Below are 5,729 nucleotides of genomic sequence, written 5' to 3'. Positions count from 1 at the left end.
GCTTTTGTAAAATGACTAACCCTAAACTGTCGCTGGCTCCCGGACTAAAAGGTTTTAAACATTCATCCTTCCAAACAGAGCGCTCCAATTCATATTTATTTCACCAAACACCGCTTAATATGTAAAGAAGTTCAACGCCGATTTCACACTTTGGTTCTATTAAAATAAGTCAAATAGGCCTCTTCACTAACCAATTTCTGTGACACAGTGTTTACCTACCATGCACAATCAGGTAGAAATTTCCGGCGTTTCACATTGGCCTCAAATATTTGTGGGAAATATGCATTTCTGCACCATTAAATGCATTTTATGTTTTATCAGCTAATCTTGCATCTTTAATTAAATACTGGCTTCAAAATGATTTATCATTCAATTAAAATTCTAAATTTATTTGGCTATCATTTTACAAATTCATGCGTCAATAGCTATTGTGCGAGTATTAACGCACGTGTGCCAGCGTGTGTGTACAACAACTAAATATGTCAGTGCGCTCTTGCTTGCTTCAGATATGAGCATTTTCATAGCGTCACAAACGCAAACAAAATAGTAAATAAGTCAGAGATGAAGTGAAGAATTCTTATAAGGAATGCAGGAGAATCTTTTCATACATACATACATATATACACATGGACACTTAAATCCTATTTTCTTGCCACAAAGCAATCGTCGACTTCATCATCTTGATGCCGTTGTGGTTGTTGTTGCTTGTGGTTGTGCTGGACACACTGCGCAGTTAACCAACGTACGTTAGCACCGAATGGACTGCTTGCTGCCTGCCGATTGTCTGAGAAATGCAACTGCGGTAAGCATACTTGAAAGGATATAAGCAACATGCCACTTGAATTATTGCACCGATGCGAATGATGATGAAGTAAATGCGTTTATGTAATTTGTGGTCTACGTACATACATACATATGTACGCACAGCACAACTAGTGTATGCAGTTGGTATGTACATATGTGTGTGTTTATAAGTTGAGAGCTTTCATGGAAATAGGTTACATATGCATTTAGTATGGCTTCGGAGTACGTACCTAGATATATACATTAGGGAGGTCCTTAAAAAATTCAATAGAACGATTTTGTCAGTCTCACCCCCTTAATCGGTAATACCACGATCACAGATAACATATATACATTTTGGTCCCGATTGGAGTCGATTAAGGCGTCTCGCACAGGGGGCAAAGTTCAAATTCCTCTTTATAGACTCAAAAAAATTAAAATTATTATTTTTTCATCTAATACCCAAAATCGATACTAGCATAATCGAAGATATCTCATTTAAATTTTGGTCCCGATTGGAGTCGGTTAAGGCCGCAAATAGATCAAAGGCCAGATGCCTCTATGGAGACTCAAAAAAAAATTAAATAAATTTTTTTCATTTAATACCCAAAATCGACACAACTAAAGTTGAAGATATCACATTTAAATTTTGGTCCCGATTGCAGTCGATTAAGACGTTTTCATAAGGTAATCTGAACTTTGAACTCTATGCGACGCCTTAACCAACAACAATCGGGACCAAAATTTATATATGATATCTCCGACTGTGATAGTATCGATTTCAGGTATTAGATGAAAAAAAAAAAATTATTTTAATTTTTTGCGTCTCCATAGAGAAATCTGAACACTGCCCCCCTCCTGTGCGATACGCCTTAACCGTTTTCAATCGGGATATTTGTATGTGATATCTTCGATTATAGTAGTATCGACTCAGGGGTTGAGGCTTAAGAAATCTAATTTAAAAATTTGCTTCCCGCATTTAAGGACAACCCTAATGTACATACATATCTACATATGGATAATCCTGAAAGGAAGTTTGGTGTACCAATAAGCATATTGGGGCATTCAAGATGACATCTTGGATTGATTTATTCAATTTGTTCTGCTTGATTGCTTGTCTATTGGTAGACTTAATTTTATCGGTCTGTAGTAGGCTGAATGTAGCTTTTTTGAGGTTAGATAAAGACTTTTTTAAGATGGGGTTTTCTATCGGAAAATTGTTAGTATTTCAATTTGCATAACAAAAATTTGAAGATCTTTTTTGGATTGCCGACTAGCGATTTTGTCGACTGTTCTTAAGGTCTAACCTAAAAAAAGGACTAAGAGGCCAGGCAAATACAGGTTGGCGTTAGAAATTATTTCTCCTCTGCAAACTTACCAGATTCTTTAATGAATTCAAGTAGTTTATCGAAGCAAAGAAAATGTAGCTCCTTCATTCTCAATAGATACGCGCCAAAAATGTACCATCTCAGACGGCCGAAGGTCGGACAACTACAAAGAAAGTGCTCTGTATTCCAAAGAAGAAGTAGACATTGGGTGGTCGATAATACTTAGTGGGCTCGGCGGTTTTTCTTTCTCAATTCGAGAAGAAATTGTGCCACCACTCCCGTCTGGCCATTTCAGGAGACACTTGGTGGTTTTGCAGATATCAGTACCGTACCAATGGTTCTCCTGACACTTGTTCATGAGATCCCTGACGCTCCAAAATACCGAAGTTCGCCAATATATCAACACCACAGTGTTGGTTGGCATTAATATCTGCTTCTGGTATTTTACTCATGCCATTACTATTAATGTCCTAACATATACTGCATATGTCTGGTGAAAGAAGACGGAAGCGAAGTCCAACGACTAGGCAGAACTTGTGTGACGAGAACAGCACCGACCGCAGCTCGCGAGATGCTTCCTACAGAGTATACATAAGTAACAATACGTCCAGCTACTCTCGAGGTTATACATCGAAATGAGGAAGGATTGTGCATTAGCTTAGTGGAGGTTTAACTTCCAATAATGCCTACCTAAAGAACCAACTGGGACATTGAAAGACCTTAACCCCTAAAAGATAGGCATATTTGGTATACTGATGGCTCCAATATTAATAAGGCCGTGAGATCAGGCGCAAATGGCCGGCCACTTAGAAGGATTTTATCGTTAGCATTGAGTAAATTAAGTTTGCTTTTCACGCTGCGATTCATGCTATCTCTCTACAAATAATGTGGGGCACACGTGGTCACTTCAAAGCCTCTATGGGATTTCTTTCGACTTTTAATACTAATCGGAACCAGGAATCGGTCTTATCTTATTTGGCTACAGTGCAGTCATGGGAAATGACGTGTTAGATTTTCTCGCCGGAAAAGTGGTAGTACAGCATTTTGTAAGTCCAGGTTCATACATTGGTCTGCCAAGGATCTAGGCTGGGAGAAATTATTATATCTGGAATATGAAATAATCGCCACTTTACTGGACAAGGAATGAAAGTAAAATTCAGGTTAAATTCCTCATCAGGGAAATATCAAGGAGATCCGAGGCATATCTACATTCACCTAGTGTTTATGGGCCATCTTACCGGCTTGTTAAAGACTAGAGCAGGTTTTGTCACAAGGAACAGCAAACAGCAGATATGTAGACAAGGTGACTTGCTCACTCTCCTCATCGTAAATTCATCATATTTGACCGCCTTCGTTTACTAAATTGTTCACTGCTAATTCATTTATAGAGATGTTTTTTTTTTATTTTATTTAGCTTAAGATAAATTATTTAGACTATTACTTAGTCGTTGTAGCGCCATTTTGTCCGTTATCGTAAATAACGGTACTCATTGTCTGTTGTCAACCAAAAGTTCTCTAGTAACTTAGTGGCTTCTACTCTGTTACACAGTCAAAGACAGTGACCGCTCTTGTGTAGCTTAATGCAAAATGCACAGACGTACATATAAATGACCCTACATAAAATTTACTTCACATCTTAGCTTATGCACGCCACTCACCTGCATTGGACAGCAGGGCACTTGAGATCGAACCACACTTCATGATGACAGCAATGAGTATATGGAACTGAATAATACTCTTGCACACACATATGTATGCATGTGGTGGTAACTCATGTCCTACATACATACGTACATATATAAATATATAACTATCTGATACTTATTTAGTACATTATTCTTGGTCATTGCCGCAATAGCAATGCCTCGCCACCTGTATGTACAATTTGCCTATGTACATTAGGGTGGGCTGAAAATACGATTTTTTACAATTTTGGTTGTTAGTAGCTCTAAAAAAATCGGCGCAAAAGATCGGCGACGAAAAAATTTAAAATTAAATTTTAGGCTCGCTCATGTTAATCAAAGTTCAAAGTGTTAAGAAAAGTTCAAAGTGTTAAAAATACAAAACTATGAAGGACTAATAGTTTCGAAGATGATTGCAATTTTATTTAAAAAAAAAATAAGGTTTTGTATGTACATTATTATAATATTTACGGGTAAAAATTATCGATTAGCTGTTAATTTTACAGGAAATTTTATTTCCTACAAAAAGTACATACTTTAATTTTCGATTAATAATTATTGAGATGATTGCGATTTTTAATAGAAAGGCGTTATATCTGTCTTACGAAAATAACTCAATAAGAACCGAAGCGAAGAAACCTGTTTTAGTTTTAATACAGTTTCTAACGTTATTTAATATATACAGTGACTCAAACAACTGACCACGTGTTGATTTTTATTTATTGTTATTTTTATACAAAAATACCGCGTAAGCTTTAACCGAAACCATATAAATCATAATTTCAAACTTTGTACAAATTTTAGAAAATTTCAACAAATTTTCATCAAAATTGCAACTTTTTAATCTAAATCTTTAGAAATTTTTTTGGTCTGCAGTTTTATAACCCATACAACCTTAGACTAAGAAGTGCAAGTTTCAAACGGCTAAAAAATCTGGTTGATTTTTGAGATTTTTTTTTTTTGGTGACGGATGTTGGCATTTTTTCCCACATATGTATTCATGAATAAATTGCGGAAGACCGTTAGTAACAAAATTTCATAAAATTAACGCCAGTTTTTGTAAATTTCAGTTGTTATAATAAAAAATAAACGCAAAAGCAAAAAAAATTCTCAAAAACCAACGTGATTTTTTAGTCGGTTAAACCTTATACTTCATTATACTTAAATTGTAAAGCTGCATACCCAAAAATGATCTAAAGATTCAGATTGAAAAGTTGAAGTCTTGATGAAAATTTGTTGAATTTTCCTAAATTTTGTATAAAGTTTGGAACTCTCATTTACAGCAGCGGTCAAAATAATAGTAGTAAAATTCAAATTTATATTGTATGCAACTCCTGTTCATTTATTTATTTTGAATATTTTTGATTTAAAATCTAGTTCGATCCATAACAGAAACCACAGAAATAAAAATTTCACAAATTACACAAAGTTCACAAAAATGTATCAAACTTCAAAAAAATTTTCATAGAAATTTTTATTCAGAATGTTTAAAAAAATTTCGAGTATGCAGTTTTGTAGCGCATTCAATTTTATAGCATGAAGTGCAAGTTATAAGTCACTAAAAATTACCGTTGATGTTTTAGAATTTTTTTTCGAGGGTGTTGCGTATTTTCTTCCATAAGAACAACACCCCTTACAAAAAAAAAAATATAAAAAATGAACGGTAATTTTTAGTGACTTGAAACTTGCACCCTATTATACTAAAATTGAATGGGCTACAAAACTGCATACTGGAAAAATTTTCAAAAATTTTGAAATTTTGAGGAAAGTTTTTTCAAGTTTGATGCATTTTTGTAAACTTTGTGCAAGTTTTGAAATTTTTATTTCTGCGGTTTCTGTTATTGATCAAACTATATTTTAAATGAAAATTATTGAAAGTAAATAAATAAACAGGAGTTGCAAACAATATCCTATGGAATTTTACTGTTATTATTTT

Source organism: Rhagoletis pomonella, unplaced genomic scaffold (assembly GCF_013731165.1).
Source record: "Rhagoletis pomonella isolate Grant_MI unplaced genomic scaffold, Rhpom_1.0 Rhpom_scaffold_00012, whole genome shotgun sequence".
NCBI classification, from domain to species: domain Eukaryota; kingdom Metazoa; phylum Arthropoda; class Insecta; order Diptera; family Tephritidae; genus Rhagoletis; species Rhagoletis pomonella.
This window is presented reverse-complemented; position numbering follows the sequence as displayed.